At 51.8% G+C, this 22,479-nt stretch overlaps 1 long non-coding RNA gene across 1 annotated transcript; it reads left to right on the plus strand.

Annotated features, from left to right (window-relative positions):
• Nucleotides 1-2,298: 2,298 nt before the first annotated feature.
• Nucleotides 2,299-14,742, plus strand: LOC125116744 (uncharacterized). Its single transcript, XR_007132414.1, has 5 exons — nucleotides 2,299-2,450; nucleotides 7,165-7,251; nucleotides 9,008-10,326; nucleotides 10,556-10,644; nucleotides 11,108-14,742. It is a non-coding gene; the product is annotated as an uncharacterized LOC125116744 (long non-coding RNA).
• Nucleotides 14,743-22,479: the final 7,737 nt, after the last annotated feature.

A 22,479-nucleotide genomic window follows, 5' to 3' on the forward strand; every position in this document is an offset into this window, starting at 1 on the left:
GGTCTGCCTTCTACCTGCATCACCCTCACGCTGAATCCATTTGAGTTAGACTTGGTGTCTTCCCAGCAAGCCCACACTAGTTTCTGACAATGATTTCTTTTGGTCCCTTCTTCCTTCTGCTGCCCTCCTTGAAGAGATATCCCTAGAACCAAAGATGCTTGGAGACAGGATCATGGGCTCATTATTGTTCATTGTTTGAGAAACCCTAGTGAACAGGAGAAGCATTGAAAATTTGGGAGTGGCAAGTGCCTTGATTTTTTTCCCAAACAGGTATTGGAAATGATGGGCTGATCTTCAGGAGAATTTGGGAACAGATTCTGAAACAGGTGGCTTGGCAATACGTAAAAAAGACAGGAGTGGCACTCCTGCTGTGGTGCAACGGGATTGGCAGTATCTCTGGAACGCTGGGCTGCAGGTTTGATTCCCAGCTGGGCTTAGTGGGTTAAAGATCCAGCATTGCTGCAGCTTTGGTGTAGGTTGCAACTGTGGCTCAGATCTCATCCCTGGCCTGGGAACGCCATATACTGCTGAGTGGTCAAAGAAGAAGAAGAAGAAAAAACAGGAGTGATCCCTCTGCATCCCCTGTGTTCATTTAGGACGTGTCAGGCTGAACCCCATTTCCTCTTTTGCTTGTGGTCTGCTGGTGCAAGGGGAAAGCATAGATCTGTAATGCCAACAGTTTGGCTATGGACTCTGGACAGTGCTGTGACTGGACCCTATCTTGCTTTTTCTCTAACTGTTCCATGTGGGTCTTACTTCTCTGGCAGGACTGCCAGCTATGCTGGGGTGGAGGTAATCTCTGGGACCTCCTTGTGACCCCCTGTTCCTGCCACAGCCTTGGGCTATGCACACTGGAGATGTGCTATAGGTTTGTTGAATTGGGTGTGGATTTTCTGAAGATCAAGTTCAGGGGTCCCAGCAAGAGCTGTGTAGTATAAAGAAGGGTTAGTGCACTTGGAACCTGAAATGGTGGGTTCAGATCCCGCCTGGTTCCCTTACCAGGCACCTGGGCAGCTCTTGTTGCCTCTCTGAGCTTTACTGTCCTTTTCTGACTAATAGAGATGATAAATGATATACACAGGGGTGTGAAAATGAAAGGAGATGGGTCATAGGAATAAAAATGTGTTTTGAGCCCTTCTCTACCCAGTATTCTGTGATAATCTGTGTGGGAAAAGATTCTGAGAGAGAATGGATATATGTATATGTATGACTGGGTCACTTTGTTGTACAGCAGATATTATCACCACCTTATAAATTAACTACAGTAAAACTTCAAAAAATATATTTGAGCCCTTACTCAGTGCCAGGCACTGTGCTAAGCACCCCTCCCCCCATTCCTGCACTTAACCAGCACAATCCTATGAGACAGAGTCTGTTGTTATTTCTACTTTACAGACTAGAAAACTGGATCTCAGAAAGGGAGTGAAGCTTGCATCATCGCTAAGAGCTATGGACAGAGCTGAGATTTAAATCCAGAAGAGCCTGCTTGTAGAGGCGACTGGAATGGTCTAGCACAGTGGTTCTCAAGCACTGGAATCCCCTGGAGGGCTTGTTAAAACACAGATCTCAGCAGGGCCCCTACACCAGAGTTTTCAACCCACTAGCTCTGGGGAGAGGCCTGAATATCTGCATTCCTAACAAGTTTCCAAGTGATGTAATGCCACTTGCCTAGGACTTGGTTTAGAATGACTGCTGTAGGACCATTTTCTAACCTTACTGTTCTAGAAAAAATAGTAGGTACAGAGGAGAGGGCGGTTAAAAAAAAAAAGACCACACCTTGAGTTGGTAGGCCAAGTGGTGTAGTCGCATGAACGTGCCCACGATGTCTCAGGTTTGCGTACTGATCTTGACTTCACGTGCGTGCGGAGTTAATTGAGAAGCATAGACCCAAGGGGAACTGCTTAAGCACCTGGTACTCTTCACTCTCCGATGCCCGGGTCCAGACTTCTGCTCCCTGGGTCCGCCCTCGTGCTGCCAGGGCATGCCTCTCCATCCCTGCTCTCTCTCGAGGTCCAGTCCAGCCCGGCAAGCGTTGCCATGGCAGCGCCACCGCCAGGGATGTGGGAGGCAGAGCGCGCTCGCCCCTTTGTGCCTCTGGGGTGGAGGTGCGCTCCCCCCACACCCGGCCGCGCTCCACCTCCCAGGCCCCGACCCCGGGGTAGGGTGGGGGATTGCAGGGACGTGGGGAGGTGAGGGGAGGGCAGAGGGTAGGGCCGGGGGTGGGGCGCCTTCGCCTGCCAGCCGCTCCCGCATTAAAATTTCATGGGCGCTGCAGCAGCTACAAAGACGACGACGCGCTCAGGGGACCAGAGGGAGGGAGGCTGCGGACGAGTGCGGGGAGGAGTTTGCGATGGGAGGCGCTTGCAGGGGCTCCCCCAGTTCTGCACTGTGAGCCCGGGCACAAAGAGCCCTCTGCACTGGCGCCGCAGGACCGAGGACCAGGACCCGAGGTAAGCCGCCGCCCTATCCTAACAGCCCACCTTCCCTGAGCATCCTGGTCTGCACGCTGGTAAGAGCCTAATTCTCCGAAGCTGGTGTCGAAGGTAGGTCCCAGGGTCCCAGGCAGGGTTCAGGGGTGGCACACGCTGCCTGAAGTGCCCATCATTTGTTGGGTGAAGAGCCTCTGGAGCCCGCAGTTGTCAAAGGCAGCCAAGACTCCCGCTTGGGTGGGGCGTGGGGAAGAAATAGGGGAGTTTGCCATGGGTCTAGTGCCATGGGGGTCTTGCAGTCATGATCTTAGGGGGAACAAAGACCTTCCCCACCTCCGCTACCAGACGGTCAGGCGGGGCCTCGCACCTTTTCCATCTACCAGAAGCGGCCAAGCCTTGGAGGGACACTCAGTGGTCTCAGAACTGGAGGTGGGGGATGGGATGGTGGAGCAGGGCTCTTGAGCCCCCCCCCCCCGTTGTTTCTTACTAAGCCCCCCCCCCTCCCCCAACCAGCACCTGCCAGTGTTCCACTTCTAGGACTCAAATTCTAGATGTCCAGCATCCAAAGGGATGGAAGGGATCAGAAAACCTCTTCGCTGAGAATAATAGTATCGCTAATGATAATAATACATCAGTTTATGGAGAGCTTACTCTATGCCAGCAACATGCTTAGTGCTTCACATGCATTATCACAGCAATCCCAGGAGGTGGTAAGAACCCCATTTTATAGATGAAGAGATTGTGCTCCGAGTGGGTCAGGTACACGGCCAAGGTCACATAGCCAGTGATTCTGAGTCCAGATATGTCTACCTCTAAAGTCCATGTAACACCCTTAAATGGGTCTGGGGAGATCCCAGAACACCTTTCCACCTAGTGCTCTCCCATACACTCTCTAGAGAGGCAGGGAATTTGGGAGGGAGGGAACCAGATTTCTCCTCTCCCTCAGCGGAGGATGCTTGGCTGGAGAAATTGCTCCTTGGACTCTGCAGGGGAAGGTCTGGAGACCTGGATTCTTCACCTCCTCCCAAGCTCTAGATCAGTGGCTGCCCTGCGCCGGTTCGCTGGTGCGCACACACCCCACTGCAGTGCTGGCGGGGAAACCGCCCCCACCTGCTGCTGGGGGAAGTGGGGTGGGAGGTGGCAGTGCGGGGAAGGATGGGTGAGATGAGGAGCGGGAAGCGGTTTTGTTTTTCTAGGTACCAGCCTCCAAGTGGGTGAAGCCCAGAGCTCATTCTGGTTCCGGTGCTTTACCTCTGTAGGGCAGTCCCATTTGGGAGCGCCTGGGAGCCTGACGATTGTCTGGGCTGGTGGGGGAGGGGAGGGATAAGTAATTCCACTTGACAGACTGGGAAACCTGAGGACAGCGGTTCTCAGACTTGAGGGGCGCGGCTCCACATACGCAGATGTCCTGGCCACGTGGCCAGGGGATGAGTCAGCAGGACTGGGTGGGGCCGGGCTTCTGAGTGTTTATTCAGACCCCCTCCAACCCTTCATCATGCAGATGGTCAGACCCTGTGTTGAGGGAACGGTGCCCAGACCTCTCCCCTCACCCCAGAATCATGTAGCTCTCTGGGCCAAAATGTTTCCTCAGGGACACTTTTGGAGCAGTCAGCTTTGGGTGGCATTGAACTTAATCTCATACGGAGTTTGATTAATTTCATGCTGAAAGACTATTATGGGTAACATCCCGCAGGTGCCTCCTGCCCATCTGTTTTATTAGTTAATGACCCTTGGCACTGAGAAAGTTTCTGAAATCCACTCTACATCCGCCTTGCTGCAGTCTTAGCCTGTCTCTCCACTCCTTCAGGGAGAAGGAAGGTGACATCTTCAGAGGTCCCTAAAGGAACCATAACTTCTTACCATGAGTTTTAGAAGCACCATTCTCTATGTCAGATTCAAAACAAATTCAAATGACATTAAAAAATGTAATTTGGGTGCTTTTTAAACATGTAATAGAATGCATGATAATTGCAGATTTGGAAAAGATTGGGGACAAAAAAGATGAAAACTCCATAGTCTCATCACCCCAGAAAAACTGTTGTATTTACCATTTTCACATATTTCCCTGGGGTATATTTTCTATTCTTGAAAATACTAATTGAAATTGAGCTTTACATTTAGTGCTTTAGAAAAGTTACTGCAGCAGTAACTTTTCTCCATGTTTTTATGCCCTTGGCAGAAATCATCATAAGAGGGTTGGTGTTTCATGGCGTAGATGGACACACTCTGCTCAGTTCCTTATCAATTGGTCCTGTGTTGTTTTTAACATCTTTATTTTTAAGCTCCTTTCTCTGGACCTGCTTCTCCCCAGGGCAGGATTCTGCTCTTTGAATTTACCCCTCTTCGATGCAGTGTGGTGTGGTAGAAAGAGGGGGCGCCGAGTTGCAGGATCTGTGTGCTCATCCTCCTCCCCATCTACGCTCCAAGTCACCTTCAGGAAGGAAGGCATTTCCTTTCTCTGAGCCTCAGTCTCCTCATCTGTAAAGTGGGAATCATAATCCCTGCTTTAAAAGGCCATTGTGAGGCTCTGACCCAGAATGTGTAAAGGGCTCGGCACCCAGTAGCGGTTTAGTAAAGACACTTGCTGCTTTAGTAGACCCACTGTGTGCTGGCTGCGGTCACTCTCATGGCCCCTGAATCCTGTATAGACACTCAGTTGTTTGTGTTGGGCCATTGGCTCCTCTCCTGGGCGAACCTCTGGCAATCTGAGCAGTGGTGTTTCTGGGGCATTGGGGCCATTGTGCAGGTTCAATGGGCTGGTGAATAACTTAAAAGCCAGCCCTTTGTTTGGAAAGGATCCTTCCTCTTGTCTCTGAGGCTCATCTGTCAGCTGCAGCTCCACGGAAAAACAGGCAGACAGACTCAGGGGCAGAGGCAAAGGCCAGCTGAGCGTGACATCTGTCTCCTCCTCCCTCTCCAGACTGATGGGATCAGATGAAGCAGGTGTCCCTTGCTCCCTTGTGGTGCCTGGTGGGCCCCTCTGGGGTCTGCTGGGCCAGGGATGGAGGGGAAGGAGGGACCAAACTAACTATCCTGTCCTCAGGGCCTCGGAGCAGATGATTAACGGTAATTGACTCTGGCTACCATTTATTAACTCTTTACCAAGGTTCTTGCCGGGTGTTGCATATTCTCATGATAAGGCTGGGAATTGGGCATTACAGATGGGAAACTGAGGCTCAGAGGAGGGAAGTGACTAGCTTAGAGTCACATAGCATGTAGGTTGTAGAATCGGGATTTGCACCTAGAACTAGTCTGGCTCTGAAATGTGTCTTGGTAACTACTACACTACACCACTTCCTCTCCTAAAAGTTAACTTAATCAGTTGCCTCAAGACCATGGAAGCAACTGGAATAAACCGACCCAGATGGTCTAGCAATCACCTCCAGTTGCCTCGCAGCAACAGTAAGGCTGAGGACCTCAGTGTTTGCATTTTCTACATCCCTTTTCTCCTTTATCCCCATCTCTATATTTGAGCATAAGCCTTCTGTCCCTTAGGGGGTTCGACAAGACTGTTTATTATTATAATAATTATTATTTTTTTCTTCTTTTAGGGCCACACCTGTGGCCTATGGAGGTTCCCAGGCTAGGGGTCGAATCAGAGCTGTAGCCGCCAGCCTACACCACAGCCACAGCAACGCAGGATCCTTAACCCATTGAGCGAGGCCAGGGATCAAACCCGCAACCTCATGGTTCCTGGTCAGATTCGTTTAGCTGCGCCACCACGGGAACTCTGTTTAGACTGTTTAGAATCCAGTTGCACCATTTTACAGCTGGGTCATCTGGGATAAGGCACCCTACTTGGAACCTGTTTCCTTATCTGTAAAATGAGAAGAAAAAGCCCAATGCATTGTTTTGTCAGGTAAACGTGTTTCTCCCCCACCCCCACCCCCCACCCCCAGCTCAGGGGTTCCATCGTTTGAGGGAGATTTGAGTATAGAAGCTCCTCTGTTGCCTAGGTTGTGTTTGAATTCGCCCAGAAACGGTGCTTTCTGCGCATGTGCAGAAGCCCCATTTTTTTTTTTTTTTCCCCCCCTCCGCGCGTCTCCAGCAAGGCGTCCTGCACATCCCGTTATTCCCAGGAGCTTCCGTCATCTCTCAGCACTCACTCATCCAAAGCAATTTAGGCCAACATCTCTCGTATGCCTCAGCTCTCTGTGCAGCTATTTTATTCCAGAGTCACGGGGTGGGGGGAGGGGGAGGAAAGAAAGAAACCCAGAGGGATCCTAAAATGCAACCAAACTCATGTTTCCCTGGCAGCTGTTCTTTCCATTCCCAGGAATAGCACAGAGTTTAGGGGAAAAAACCTGAGTATCCATGGGTGATGTTAATGAGCAGTATAGGCCATGGCAGTCATAATAATGAAAGAAAACAGGAGAATGCAAGCTGATAGCTAATAGTTATCATATCATGTAACCCTCACAACAGCCTTGTGGGGTGGGTGCCATCATTATCCCAATTTCATGGATAAGAAGACCAGCCATTTGCTTGAAGTGGTTGAGCAGGATGAGAGGCCATATGTAAAGCCCATAACCTTTCCAAGGTGTTTGGGTGTTCTGGTTGGCACTGGCCCCGCCAAGGTACCTCCTGGTTTTCCGTTTCGCTTCTGATCTACATCCAAGGAGATCAGTTTTGGCAGACACTGTGATTTCAGAACAGGACTCTGGCATCTATTCTCCAGTGTGCTCATGGCTACATCTTTATCCCGCATCCTTCTTTCTTTCTCTCTCAATGACAGCTGGAGGTATGTTCCCGCCCACCCATGTCATTCCAGACATGTTCACCTGGCCGCCATGACCCTAACGGCATCAAAGGAGCAACGAAGGTGACCCTTCCTCTCCTTCTGTGTACCCCTGGGGGTGGTGGAGACCAGTCTCATGCTATGTCGTCAGATCCACAGGAAATCCCTATGTGCAGAGACCTTGTGAATTTCAGAGGTAGGAGGGAACTTGAGGATCCCCTGGGGTCCAATCCCTCAATCAAAGCTGCCCTAATGGGGTCCCTGACCTTGGCTTGAAGTAGGGGTTGGGTGAGGTCTGTGCGGGAGCTGAGATGTTGGGACCTGGGAGCCCACCTCCAGGTCTCTGTGTGGCCTCTGATCTGATCCTTCTTGGTTCTTGTCCTCTGTCATCACATCTGAGTTTTGAAAAGCAAACTTGGAGTTCCTGTTGTGGCTCAGTGGTTTATAAACCTGACTAATATCCAGAAGGATGCGGGTTTGATCCCTGGCCTTCTCAGTGAGTTAAGGATCTGGTGTTGCCGTGAACTGTGGTGTAGGTCACAGACTCGGCTTGGATTCTGCATTGCTGTGGCTGTGGCGTAGGCCAGCAGGTACAGCTCCAATCCAACCCCTAGCCTGGGAATCTCCATATGCCATGGGTGTGGCCCTAAAAAGACGAAAGATGAAAAGCAAACTCTATCGAGGAATAATTTGCATGCAATAAAATGCACCCGTTTAAAACACACATTTTAATGTCTTTTGATAAATACATACACCTGTGTAACTACCACAATCAAGATCTAGAACGTTGTCATCACCCTAAAATGTTCCCCTGTCAATCCCTCCCAGCCCTAGCAAATCACTGACCAGCTTTCCATGCCTACAGATTAGATGTTTTTCCTAAAGTTCCATTACTAGGGAATGTGTCGTACATGACTTTTTTTGTAGCTCGGCATAATGTTTTTGAGGTTCGTCCTTATTGTGCGTGTCAGTAATTCAGCCCTTTTTTGTCTAACCTCATGGAGGCATATCATAAACTCATCGACTTCAGGTGCACAATTCAAGGGTTTTGCATCCATTTACCATGTTCTGCATCCATCACTACAAATCAGTTTTCAAACATTTCCAGTGCCCAGTAAGATCCCTTAGCTCCACTTACCATTAATCCTCAGCCTGCTCCTAATCCCTGGCAGCCACTAATCTACTTTCTGACTGTATAGGTTTGCCTTTCCTGGACATTTCCCATAAATGGAATCATACAGCATATGGTCTCTAGTACCTGGCTTCTTTCACCCCATATAACATTTTTGAAGTTCATCCTTGTCATACATGTATCGATAGTTTGTTCCTTCTTATTGCTGAGTAGATTTCATTATATGAGTATCATACAGTTTACTCAGCCATTCACCAAGACAGGGGATTTAGATTTGATTGGTACTTTCTAAGTGGGGTATACATCCCCCCCCCAAGAGGGGCATATAATCCTGTGGGATAAATATGGCCCCTATTTCTGGGGCATCAGTGTTATACAAGATTTACTAAAAATTTAAATCATTAACTGGGGAAAATAATTTTTGGAACACCTGTTATGTGCCAGGTGCTGGCTAAGCCTTTGAGAATAATTAATTTTGAGTCACACATTGGGTATGTGGGGTTTTGGAGGCCATAATCTCACCCATGTTTAAATGACCTCAGTGTCCTTTGTACCCTCCTAGACAGCTGCCAGCTTGATGCAGGAGCTAGTTTCCTTTGAAATCTCCATTGCCTTATTCCTATCAGGGATTCTGGGTTCCCAGGGCCAGGGGAAAGGGTCGTTGTGTTCAAACAATGCTTCTCTGAGCAGAGCAGGGTCTATTTACAGAGTTCAGCAAGTTCCTGGGACAGAAGAGAAAGAAGGGAGTTTCTGGCATCTTGGAGATGCTCACCATTGCACTGGAAAGGAGCCTTGCAGATAAGTATTCAAACTTACCAGCCCACAGCCTACCAGCCTGCTCTCTGCTGGTCTGTGCAGGAAAGTACAATATCCCAGAATCCTAAAGGGGAAGAGAAATCCATGCAGCAGCTCATTCACTTTCCCACCTCTACGCCACAAACAAAGCTTGTCCCTGATTTACGGGGCCCCCAGAAATAATTTTCCTACCCCTTTTGGCATCAAGGCTAGTATTCTATAAACTCCACCATCAGGAGCTTCTGAGCTGAGTTTAATGACCTTACCTTGAGCACCTGTAGATGTGGAGTCAGAAGACTCCTCGTGATGGGCTGGCCCTTTCCTCCTGAGTTCTGATCCTCTATCATCATATTGATACAACTTGGCTAGGGCTCTTTTGCCTGGCAGTCAAGCAGGGACCTCAGCACTGTGGCCCCAGGGCACATACTTCACAGGGTGAGGGTCCAAGTACATCTCTAGCCCTGGACCCATGCCTCAAGTTGAGGCACTGGCAGCAAGCTCAGAAAACATACTGAGGGCCCCTGACTCTCCTGGCCCAGGTCTGCCAGTTGATGATGATGGCTTAGCCGTCATGAAAAGCAAAACCTGGGAGATGGTCTTTGGTTAGGATTCGTGGGCATTCTCTGGGCTTCTCCAGACTGGTGACATGGGGACTGCCTGCCATCTGGTCCCCAAGCTTTTCCTGATGCCTCAGAAGAGAAAGTGGAAGAGGAGGGCGGGTGCGGGAAGATACCTGAGGTTGGGCAGAAGGGCCCCTTCCACGTCCCATCCACTGCCTCCAGCTACAGGTTATGACTGTACGCTTTGGGTGGAAGTCTGGACTGGAAAGGCCCTGCCTCCCAGAGAGACTTCCCACGGCAGCACGGGAGGCGGAGCCGGGATCGGACTCTGGGTCCCCAGCTCTTGTCTGATGCTCTCGTTCAAGCTGTCATCCAGCTGAGTTTGCCTTGCTGTCTCTTGGGTGGGTCACGTTCTACCATCGGTGGGGATAGGGAACCAAGGATGTTCTGGGGCAGGAGGAAGGGTGGTGGGGACAGAGTGCCTGGGCCCACCCTCCCTGGCTCCCAGGCCTTCCTGTTAGTAGAAAGTTCTGGCCTGGGCTGGCTGGGGAGGGGGCCTGGGTATGGTTTTCTCCTGCGCTGTGTTTGGATCCTTTGTCTTCCAGGATGGGCCTCTGGGGTCTGCGTGGGGTAGGAGCCTGGGCTGCCAGCATTTTGGCTGGGTGCTGCCAGGTAAGCCTGGATAGATGTGGGGGAGGGGGTTTTCACTGAACTTAGTTTCTTGGGGGGGGGATTGACACTCCCCCCTCCACCCCTTCCCCAGGTCCCCAGGTCTGGGCCAAATGCTGGAGCCAGGGGCTGGAAAGCTTACTGTGTGTGGTCTTGGTGGAGGTGATGGGACTGAACCAAGGCCACCGCAGGTGGGGCCATGGCGGAGACTTCAGCATGTTCCTTCATTCAGCACAAGTATGGACCACGCGCCTTCTCCAGGATGATGCTGAGGAACCAGAGGTCAAGACGAGGTGTGGTCCTGCCCTCTCAGATCTTCATGTAAGAACATGCTTCATCACAGCTTCAGTGAGGGAATGAGCTCCCCATCCTGGGATATGTAGGTGTGTGTGTGTGTGCGCGCGCGCGTGCACGTGTGCATGCATGGGGAGGGGGGGAATGGTACAGAGGTATCCTCTCCAGGAATGTCATAAAGGGAAGCCAAGCTTCCCAAGGATGCTGAGGGCCCTTTCTGCCCACCTGGCCTCTTCCCCTGATGCCTATGGGGCTGGCTCTGGGCTCCTTTTATTGCTCGTACACCCCCTGTGCAGCCCTGTCAGGGAGGGGCATCCTCTCTGTGTGTTATTAGCATGCAAACCCTCACCTCAACCTAAGTACTAGTGGCACGGGGAGGAGGCTGCAGGGGAGGGGGTGTCTTTGAAGGTTCCCCCCCTTAGATGTGGGCTTAGGCTGTAGGGAGTGGGAATGGAGGCTAGGCCCTCACCCTCATCTCCTGTGCCCCCAGGCTTCTTGGCCCTGCAGCATCTCCAGGACTCCCAGTCTGGTCTTCTGGAGAGCCTGGGTGACCCTGGCACAGTGACACAGGGAGCAGCCGCCGGTGGTTTTCTGGATAAGACCTCACCTTTCCTGACTCCTGGGATGGAGCATCTCCTGGACAAAGGCCCCTCCTGGTTGGTGCCCAGCCAAAGACAGGACCCAGCTCTGGAGGACAGCTCAAGGGGTGGGAGGAGGGCTGGCAGCTGGCCGCCCTCTCTGCTTCTCTCTGGCCCCATCTGCCAGGCCCTCCTCCCCAGGCCTGGAGGCCCCTCCTGACCCCCCGTGGACTTGGTTTCTCCTTGCAGCCCTGCCAGCCATCAGGCAGAGCTCCGCCTGGGCCAGGACAGGGGCAGGAACGTGGGATGGGAGTCGGGGAGGAGCTGCAAGTGGGAGGCAGGTCGATGCAGCCCTGGGGTGCTGTTGGCTGGAGTCTGTCTTGCGCTGTGTGAGTGATTCTCATTTTTGTGGGGGATTCTTGGATGGGGCCTTTTGGTGCTTCTTTTCTACCTGACAGTCAAAGGGAGAAGGCAGGATGGGCCTGGGGGTGGGGGGTGGCTGGACCTCTTGCTGGGGTGTGGAGCTCTGGGAGGGGCAGTGATCCTGAAAGGAGAGCAGTTCTGAGAGATGAGAGACCCTGCCTGGGGGAGGGTCTTGCAGAAGGAGCCAGACACTGGGCCTTGGTCCTGCCATCCAAAGGGAATGTTCTGGAATTGGCCTCACCTCAAGGCTTGAGAGGTCACCCCAGCTCCATCTCAGACCCCTGCTCCTTGTCACAATCCTGTCCTTGGGGAGCAGAGACAGTTAGGGCGGGCTCCACACGTAGGCAGCTTCCCCTGTCACAGGGCTACACCCTCGCTTCTGTGCCCTGTCCCCATTCTCGCCTCTTCCAGCCCCTCTAGGGGGGCCCGTCCCAGGACTTGAAGGACAACAGGCTTCCTCAGGCAAACTTAAGAGCCTGATGTCCTTTTCCCAGGGTGGGGAGGGACCTGTGTTAGTCTGCCTGGGCTGCTGTAACAGAATACTGTGAATCAGTGGATAGAAGAGCAGAAATGTATTTTCTCAAGTTGTAGAGGCTGCAAGTCCCAGATCAGGGTGCTAGAGATGGTTTGTCCTGAGGCCTCTCTCCTTGGCTTGCAGATAGAAACTTCTTGCTCTGTTCGCACATGGCTTTTTCTCTGTGCATACACGGGGTGAGAAGGCGAGAGAGAAAGAGAGGGAGAGAGAGAGAAAGCAAGGTTGAAGGAGAAAGCGAGGGTGAGAGAGAAAGAGAGAGAGAAAGGGAGAGAGAGAGAAATAAGGGAGGGAGGGAGGAGAAATAGATGACTGAAATCTCTTCCATTTCCTATAAGGGTCCTATGGGGTTAGGGCCTCATCCTTATGACCTCATTTAGCCGTAATGACCTATGTTAAAGCCTATCTCCAAATATGGTCACCTTAGGGGTTACAGCTTCAGCCTATGAATTTGGAGCCCGGTGGGGGGACACAGTTCAGCCCATAGCAGGTGGTCAGAGCAGACACGGAAAGCTGAAATTGGCTCCCCTTCAGAACTCACGCCCCCTAATAGGGAGGGGAAGGAGGGGCAGAGGCAGGGGAAGGGCTCTGCTAGGCTGGCCCAGGAGCCTTGGGGAGACAGCAAATGAACTGGCCTCGCCCAGAGCAGCGAGGAGGAGCCCCAGGAGAGGGATGCCTTGGGGAAGGGCATGGGCTTTGGAGCCCGAGGGTGTGCCCTCTGCTGCACAGCCTTAGGCAAGTCGCCTCACCCCTGGGAGTCCGATGTTCACCCTGAAACAGGATTGCTCCCATGGGGGGCACAGGGAGAAGTCAGTGAAATCATGCGCCTGGCTCTTAGTAGGTTTCAGTAAACACTCCCATCTGTCGGGGAGTTCAGATGTGGGCTTACCTCTTTTTGGTACTCTGGACTGTAAACTCAGCATCTTCGGCCCAGAGGCATTCCTAGCCAGTTCTTCCATTCATGTGTTCTTAATATTCCTCTCTAAGCAGATCGAGCAATCAGGTGCATTGGCCTGGCCTCCACAGTAACTCCCAATGCCTCCTTTAATATCTACTCCTCTCATCGGAAGTAAGCGCCTGCTCTGAGCCCTTCCCCGAGCTGCTCACTTGAGGGGAATGTAAATGAAGATGTGCTCATGACTCCAGCCTTCAGGGTCTCACAGCCATTGGAAGATGGGGCAGAAAGCAGTCTACTGAGGCACAGGTTCCCAGCGCTTGGGTGGGTGGGAGCAAGACCCCAGGGTAGGCTGGAAGGGCTTCCCAGCAAGGCTGAATCAGACAGGACCTTGGAGGATGAGAAGCATGTGGCTTAGTTGAGTTTCAAGGGGGACAGAGCACAGACTCCCAAAGTAGGTTCTAGGAGATGTTATTGCTCTTTTAAAAAAATAAAAGTTCAAATTCAGTAGGTTTCTATAGTGCAGGACTTACCAGAGCCTTTAAAAATGCTGCTAGGAATTGTGAATACTCCAGGACAGAGGATTAAGTGTTTTTCCCCAAACATTGCTGGCAACAGAACCCTCTCCTTATGGAGCATCATTTAGAACTCTGGAGAGTCTAGGCTGGGGTTTCTGGGGGAAAACTGCAATTGTGATAAGAGGTGACAAAACTAGGGCATACTCAGGTGCTTTGTCGCATCGGCTGGAAAGGCAGCACTTTCCCTGGGGTTGGGGAATCTGAATCTGGTCCCAGGGGTCAGGCGAGCTCTGTGCTGTCTTGGGGTGAGGGGAGGCCAGTAGTTGGAGGAGCCAGAGGCCAGGCAGTCTGGGACAGAGGAGCTGTCCACTGGGCACGGTGGCTCTGGGGCATCAGAGCCTTTGTGGGAAGATGCTGGTGTGTACGTGTGTACGTACGTGTGTGTGTGTGTGTGTGTGTATGGCTGAGTGTGACAGGATCTAGCCTTCCGGGAAGGGGTTGGCCAGAACCAGGCAGGGGGGTTCCCGCCAGAACAAGCAGGGTCCATTTTCAGGGGAACTGAAGTGTCTGGGGGAGGCTCACAGCAGAGAAGTAGGGAAGCACAACTTCTTTGTAGGGTCTGCGTGGATAGTCTTGATTCTGGTGGGGCTGAGGGGCTTGGAGGCAGACCCCCTGCCCTGGTCAGGCCCAGATCCCTGGCTGATTGGGGGGCGGGAGGCCTCTGGCGCTGCAGCCGGGCAGTGTTGCATGGTGTGATTAACCTACTAACCCAGGGCTCGGCCGGGACGCTGTGGCGTGTGACGAGGTGCCTGGCCTTCTGCCAACCGACTAACCCACTAACCAGGCCCGAGCATGCCCTACTAACCCCCCGCAGCCAGACCATACTAACCTTGCAGCTCGTGGGCCTTCTCAGGGGCTGGGATGTGGGGGCAGACGAGGCTTCGGAAGGCCCTGCCCTTGGCCTGGGATCTCTGTGCAGACCTGCATTCCAGGACGGGGCGTGCGAGTAGGACTTGCCCACTCTGCCACTTCCTGCTGGGTGACTGTGAGCAAGTCACCTCCCCTCTCTGAACCCCAGTTTCCTCAACAGTAGGATGGAAGGCCTACTCCCCACCTCACAGGTGGCAGTAAGAATTCCCAGGACTATAAAGCTCTTGACGCCTGGCAGATACTTAATATAGATGCATATGTATCAGAGGGTGGGGTGGGAGGGCCAGAAAACCTGACCCATCATGTGCCCTGGTGGGCCCTGGTCCCTCTGGGTGGTCTGCACACCGACTCCTCTGCCTGGGGCCAGACACTTGCTTTGAACCCCTAACCGTCTCTTCCCCACACTCTTTCTCCTCATCTTCAGCTTTCTTCCCATAGGCAGCTCTTATGTTCACTTACTAACCTGTCTAACCCCAGGGGGCCCTCAACTGCACCCCAATCACCCCTTAACCAACTAACGGACCCGTGTGTGTTCTTCCTTTTCTCCTAGTGACTCCGTGTGTGTCTGCTGAGGTGCCCCTGTCCGCTGGTGCTGTGCTCTGACTTACTAACCCAGCCCCTACTAACCCTGTTTTCTCTTCTTACTAACCCCAGCCCTGCCGAGCTCTGGGCCTCCCTGGGGGCTGGTCCCCCCTCCTTTTGGCAAGCAGATGTCCAGGGGCTGGCCCTGTAGACAGGTGCCCCACTTTGCTGCCCTCATTGGCTGTGAGTTCAGCATCCACCGGGCCAGCTCTGAGGCAGGGGATGGCCCTAGCTATCACACCAGCGGTCCAGTGGAAGAGGTGGTCCTGCCGGTGTGGGAGGGAGGCCGGTCTCCGAGCAGAGCATCTCTCTGCTGCTCAAAATTCTGGTTGCCAGCGGGAGTGGGCGGGAGCAGGGAAGCCTCTGGGGCCTGCAGGTCTAGCTTGTGGCGCACTGGGCTTTTCCCAGCCAAGGGAGCAGAGAGAAGGCGCCTGTGTGTCCTTCTTTGGAGAGAAGCAAGGGTAGAATTTTCTCCATTGGAAAGTGGCCTGTAGAGGCGCCCTGCAATCAATGGAGGTCGCGTCCCACAGGGGCATCAGAAAGGGGGCGTGTCCAAAGTCATTCAGGGGAGACTTCCCCATGTTGGAAGGCCCTGTAAAGGTCTTAGCCACATAGGGAATCACTGAGTGGAGCGTTTAGTATAGGAGATCAGCCAGAGGGGGCATTTCCCATATATGAAGGATGGGAGGAGGGGCATTTCTTACATCAGAGGCCAGTGAGAGGAGAATTTCTGCCTTATCACAAGGCACTGAGAAGGAATGGCCAAAAGATCTTTCCCATCCCTGGAGCCGGGAGATCTGGGTTTCCCACCATCTACCAGAAGTAGATGCGGGCCATTTTTCCCACCAGAAGTCATTGAGAAGAATGGTCCACATCAGGACATTTGAGAAGGCTGGAAAGAAACCAGATCTTGAGTTCAGGGTTTGCAGGAGGAGGAAGTGGGAAGCAACAAATGAACCCTAGGGGTCCACAGGGTCCTGCGGCCCCTCAGGCCAGCCAGATAGTCATCCCTGGCTCCCTGTCCTGTTCACACCCTTGTCCTTACCCCAGCCTGCCATCCCCAGAGCCCGCCAGCTGCTAAGCCAGGGCCACACCTGGGGGTGATTTTATGCCTCACCTCCAGTAGGCACCTTGGTTTCTTTGGGCTAATCTTTGGCTCCTTTGCACTAACTCTTGCTCTCACCCAGCTAATCCCTGCCTCGCCCTGGCTTCCCCTGGGGGCTGACCTCTAACAGCCAGCCCTGCCCAGCTGGGGGCTCCAGGATCCTGGCCTGGCTCTGATCTGCTCTTAATTAACCTCTCCTTCACCTGACTAACTCCTGCCCTACTGCTCTGTTCCTTTCAGCAGAAACTAACGGCTTGTGGATTTCTTTCTGACTAACAACAGGTCTAACACTCCTGGTTACTATTAACAGCGTGGATGTCGGCATGGCTGGGATGGGGCTAACACACAGAGAGCTGGAGCTAGTCGTGTTTGATGTGGTGACTACTCTGGGAAGAGCTATCTTAAGTCAGGAAAGATCTCAGTATTCAAAAGGAGGTACCAGGGCTGGGGTGTATGGCTCAGGCCTAACGGAGGAGCGGTGTCTGCTGAGGTGGGTCAGAAGCGTGGTCAGCCTTCCAAGGTTTTGGCCACTGGACATATCCTATTGACCCCATATAATCTACATTTGAGTTATGGGTCTTTGAAACAATAGCTTGAGAGTTGCAATGGTCCATACGAGTGGATGCAGCTTTTATAGTCCTAAGAGTGCCTATGTGGTAGGTACAAAGGATGTGCCATTGTGTATGGAATTGTCAGTCACCAGGCCAGGACCTAGAGTCCTTGATTTGGGGACTCTGGAGTTTTGGAAGCCCTAGGGCATAAAACTTTAGATTGGAATTGTCAGGAGGGTTATAAATCCAACACCCATTGACACCTTAGTTCTAAATAGTTCAGCTTTCTCTTCTAACTTCTGTTCAATTTAGCTGCCCTGAGGCCATGAGAATTTGGCTGGAAGAAAGTTTGGTTCTCTTTGGGGCTGAGAGAGGAGAGAGAAGCCACAGGGTCGGGGTTCCTGGGGGGGGGGGGGGGGGGCGGGGAAACCAGGCTTCAGGTTGTCAAAGGCTTGGGAAGAGGGGCTGGTTTTGCTGGCTCAGTCTGGTGGTCAGGTGAGGACACTCACGGCAGGGCCTAGAGGATTGGAAGCTCAGGGATAGGCTCAGAGGCCTGCCCCAAGGCCTTGCAGGAAGGTTGCTTGGGTCACTGAATACTGCTCTGGGGGTGAGAGCCTCTGACAGCCAAGGACTCAGAGCCAATCTAGTGGCGCTAGCAGTGAGGCCTGAAGGGCGACCCAGAGGCCTGAAATGCAGAGAGAAGAAGCGCGGGGGGGGGGGGGGGGGGGGGGGAAATGCATTAGGAAGCGGCTTCTGACAGTGGCTCAGCTGCTGGCGGGGCCCTGGGAAGGGGTGGAGCCTGAACTGGGGAGGCGCGTGTCTGCTGCCCTCTAGTGGCCGCTTTGCCCCATGTCACTGGAAGCCTTTCCCATTTCAGGGAACTCTTTATTCAACTACAAAGATGTTGCTGCTGAGGACCTACTATGTGCCCAGCACTGCTCTGGGCTTTCCCATCACAGTGCTTCTCTAGCTCAGTGGGGGAGGTGGAGAAATACAGGTGACGCAGTGGGATGGGTGCCATGACAGGGACGGTGGGGGCAGTGGAACCCCCCCCCCCCCCGCCCCCCCCCGAGCCAGATGAGGATGATAGGCCCCCTCTGCATGCAGGGCGCAGTGCTGGGCACTGGAGATGAGTGGTGATTAAACATCATTATCACCTTCAGGAACTTTAATGCCAGTGTGTGGAGTGGGTGTGGGGTAGAGTGGGGTGTGGACAGGCAGGGTAGATCTTCTGAAAAGGAAGACATCTGAGCCAAGCCCTGGCTGGCTGGGCAGAGTCCAGTGGGGATGAGTTCCGGGCAGAGGGAATGGTGGGCACAAAGTTCCAGGGGTCAGAGAGAATCGAAGGAGTTCTGGGAGGATGGGGCGGTGAGGGGAGTGGAGCAGAAGACAGAAAATGGACAAGTACCAGATTATGTCACCAGGGGATTTATCCTAAGGGCAGTGGCAGGCCATGGATGTGATCTGAGGGGGGGAGATGGCAGAGGTGAGACTTAGGCTGACAGTTTGGCTATTTCAGCCCAGGTGGAGTTCTGAGGAACTTACAGTGAATTTTGGCCACATTTTAGAAAACTGGTTAGAACTTTTTTTTTTTTTTTCCCCATTTTTCTTTGGTTAGAACTTCTTGAAAGGAGGAGGACTCTCTGGTCCACCTTAAGATAAATGGGATCTATGAGCACTCACCCCAGGTGGAGGTAGTCTTGCACTGACTGTTCCTGGAAGTGTGCAGGAGGGCCTCCTCAACTTTGGGACAGGGAGCGCATTGGCCCTGTGTGGCTGTGAGGGGGGACATGCAGGCCTGGAGTTTCCTTCTGAAAGGCTGGTCTCAGGGAGGGAGAAATGTGTCTCAGTGGGTAACAAACCTTCTGGAGGCAGAAGGAATGGGCTGGGCTACTTTTGAGATGAGACGGACGATGGTGGGGGGAGGGTTCTAGGATTCTGAATGAGTGTGCAAGTGTGTGTGTGTGTCTTTGACTTAATACCAGAGGAAGCCCACTCTGTTCTCCACCTCTCACCCCGGCCTGCTGGTGCTCACTCTGGCCCCACAGAACCTGAAGCTTGTTAGGAGCAGGACCTCCTGAGCTGGCTTCTCAGTCCCAAGAGGTGGCTTAATCCTTTAGTAGGTGGCGTGAAGGGGGGCGGCCACAGTGGTCCCTGCCTGGGGGCTGTGCTGGTATATGGAGCTGAAGGGCTGGTTCCATTCCAACAAAAGACCCCAGGAGCCCTTTTGAGAGTCCATCTGGGGCCCCACTGTTTTCCTTCACTAGACCAGAGAAGACACTTTCCATGTCACTGCCTCCTGGGATGCTAGGTGTGGGGACAGAAGTTCCACTGATTAAAAAGAACATTTTTACATGGATCCAGCAATGGTGTATGAACCTACCCTTTTGTTTTCAGCCATGGATGTAGCTTCTTTTGTTTAAAATTTTAAGATTAATAAACCAATTCACATCCAAAGGATGGCTGTGGCTTAGGAGGCAGAGGGATGTGCGATTTGGGGACGGGGTGGAGACCCAGTGGCATTTTCAAGGAACAGGGGTGGGCTCTGCCAGCCTTTTCTCAAGACCATGGCCTTAATAGTCAATGCAATAGGGTATTTATTTTCATTTGCTATTGTGGGAAAACACACAGAACCAAACTGACCATCTTAACCATTTTAAAGTATATAATTCAGTGGTATGAAGTAAGTTCACATCGTTGTGCAACTATCACCACTCTTGCTAATTTTTTTTTTTTTTTTTTTTTTGCTTTTTAGAGCTGCACCCATGGCATATGGAGGTTTCCAGGCTAGGGGTCCAATCAGAGCTGTAGCCACCGGCCTACACCACAGCCACCACAACACGGGATCAGAGACGTGTCTGTGACCTACACTACAGCTCACGGCGATAACAGATCCTTAACCCACTGAGCAAGGCCAGGGATCAAACCTGCATCCTTCTGGATACTAGTTGGGTTTGTTAACCACTGAGCCATGATGGGAACTCTTTTTTTTTTTTTTTCAAGAGCACTGCTTTGTGCCTAGGACACTGTGGCAGAGAAAAGCCATGTCTCTTCTCAGCTTCTCTCTCCTTCCTCCTTCCTTCTCTTCCTCCATCCACCTAGAAATGGTTTACCCAGCATTGCCCTCCTCTCTGGGACCTGCCTTTCTGTTCCCCTAATGCAGCCATCTCATTCTCTCCTGAGGACCTTTGCACTGGCTGTTCCCTTTGTCTGGAATATATGTCGCTAGGCTTTTTGCGTGGCTGACTTTTCTGTGACCCTCAGCTCTTAGCTGAATGCCACCTCCCCTGAGATGTTTCCCCTGATCACCATTAAAGTGTTTGTCGCTTTAATTCTCAAACATTTTGGTCCTGGACCCTTTTATACTCTTACTATGTAATAAACGATCATCCCTGAGTCCGCCTGGGCACTGCCCGCTTGCAAGGTTCAACTGACTCCCCATTTCATTCACCAAAATCTCCTATCCCTGTACTCTGCATGAAGCATTGTGTTGGGGGCCCAAAGCACAGCCAGAAGCTGCTTTTGTGAGGCTCACAGTCCAGGGCAGGTAGCTGTACTCAGCTAAGGACAGGGACCTCACAGGGAGAAAAACTAAGAGGGAGGAATCAGCACAGAGTGAGTCTCCCTTGTTAGACATTAGAACTGAGATGTTTTAGAAAGATGCGTTTATCAATTCATTACCATATTAGAAATGAAAACTGAAGCTTTTAAAAAGACTTGTATTATTCATTCATTGAAAAAAATGACAATATTGCATGCCAACGTAAATATTTATGGAAAGTAATAGTTTCCAAAACAAATTTAGTGAGAAAACTGCATATGATTTTTTTTGGGGGGTGAATTTCTTTAATGTCTGGCTTAATAGACAACAGAGTCTGCTGGATTCCAGTATCTGCTTCTGCATTCAGTCTCCTGCGATATCTCAAGTCTCTGTCATCTCTGAAAAACTCTGTGTGCTTGCTAGGGGATGAGCTGAAACCTACAAGTTAATTTTTCTCTAGGTCCCCAGATCTCAGGAATGTACCATGAGAACCGCTGCTCTCTATTCCCCAAACCAGGGTATTTTTTGATTAAAAGTTGTGCCCATCTGAAATTACCGTGCGTGCCAGTCTGATTCCTTGTTTCTTGTCTGTCTCTGGTTTTGTTTATTGCATGTTTCTTGGAAGACCGGGTCCCTGAGCCAGCTGCCCGCACTCCGAGGCGCCCGGGGTTGGGTCGGGGGGCAGAGCTGCAGTTCTCATATATGGCCAGCAGATGGCAGCATTAGACCAAGACTACTTAATTCTCTGTTCTTGGAACCCGGGTTCTTCTAGGGACATTTGGGGGAGGCTCCATGGGGATACTCTTTGGATTCCAGAGTTTTAGGGCATTTGGTGGGCCTGGGATGGTTGGTGGAAGGGAAGAAGCTGGGGAGAATGCAGTTTTGGTCGGAAGCTTTGGAAAACTGATGCTTATTTCTGCCAAGGGCTTCTGTTTTTTTTTTCCCCCACTGTACAGCAAGGGGATCAAGTTATCCTTACATGTATACATTACAATTACATTTTTTTCCCCACCCTTTGTTCTGTTGCAACATGAGTATCTAGACAAAGTTCTCAATGCTGCTCAGCAGGATCTGCTTGTAAATCTATTCTAAGTTGTGTCTGATAAGGGCTTCTGTTCTTAACAGAAGACAAGCCTAGTGACTTCCCCTCTTGAAGCCTCAGTGTTCTTCCTCATAAGATAGATGGGCAAGCTCTGATTTTGGCTTCCACTTCACTATGATTCTCTCATCAAGGGTCATTTTATTTTGATGACACAGGTGTTTCTGGCAATCTGGGGTTGTGCCGGCAAGACCACTTCTCCTCAATCCACCTCCAAACCCCTTGCTTTAGCCCACTTGGGTTGACATAAAATGACTGTTGTACTAGGCTCTGGGCTACATGATTCATCCATGTTGGTTCCTGGAGCAATCCAATATTTGAGAGGTGGGCTTCTCGATCCTCATTTTACAGGAGGGGGCCACCAAGGCTCAAAGCGGTGTAGAGACTTGCCCAAAAAGGCACAGCTGGAGGGTGGGAATCTTGGGTCCAAGATGGTTACCATGGTCATGACGGGGGTGCAGCATCCCCAAAGGCTGAGTCCATTAGCAAGAATGAGCCCAGTCACTCTCTCCACACCAATGTCTCTCTCCCATCACTCCTCCCTGTGAGGTGTTCTCTGTCCTTGGAGAACAGCTCACAGTGTGAGATTTCAAATTCATTTCGCTCCTGTGCTGCCTTCTCTGGTCTGTAAGTTCCGTAAGATGCCTGCCTGCTTCATGGCTGTACCCTGGGTGCCCAGCATCATGCCTGGCACAGAGTCAGGGTCCAGAAGATTTTGTTGAATGAATGAAACAGGGAGCCAGGGGAAGCTTGTGAGTGGGTGGTGCCCAAGCACACTCAGGATCAGCCAGATCTGCTCCTCACTAGCTGTGTGACCTACAGTGAGTGATCACCTCTTGTTGAGCCTCAGTTTCTTCATCCGTAAAATGGGGATAACATGGTGTTTAAGAGGTTGCGAGGACTCAATAAGAGGGAGATGCAAAGTATTAGCACTTTCCCAATGGATTCCGATCCCTCTTTCACACCTATGGTTTCTCCTGGCCCCGGGGAAGGTAAGGCCAACAACCAAGAACAGAGGTAAAACAGCCTGAAGAGGAGACAGGGAACAACTGGACCAAACCTCTGAGCAGGTTGACAGGCAGCCCAGCTGGGTCTCAGGCCACCTTGT

The sequence above is a fragment of the Phacochoerus africanus genome, chromosome 15 (genome assembly GCF_016906955.1).
Source record: "Phacochoerus africanus isolate WHEZ1 chromosome 15, ROS_Pafr_v1, whole genome shotgun sequence".
Lineage (NCBI taxonomy): Eukaryota > Metazoa > Chordata > Mammalia > Artiodactyla > Suidae > Phacochoerus > Phacochoerus africanus.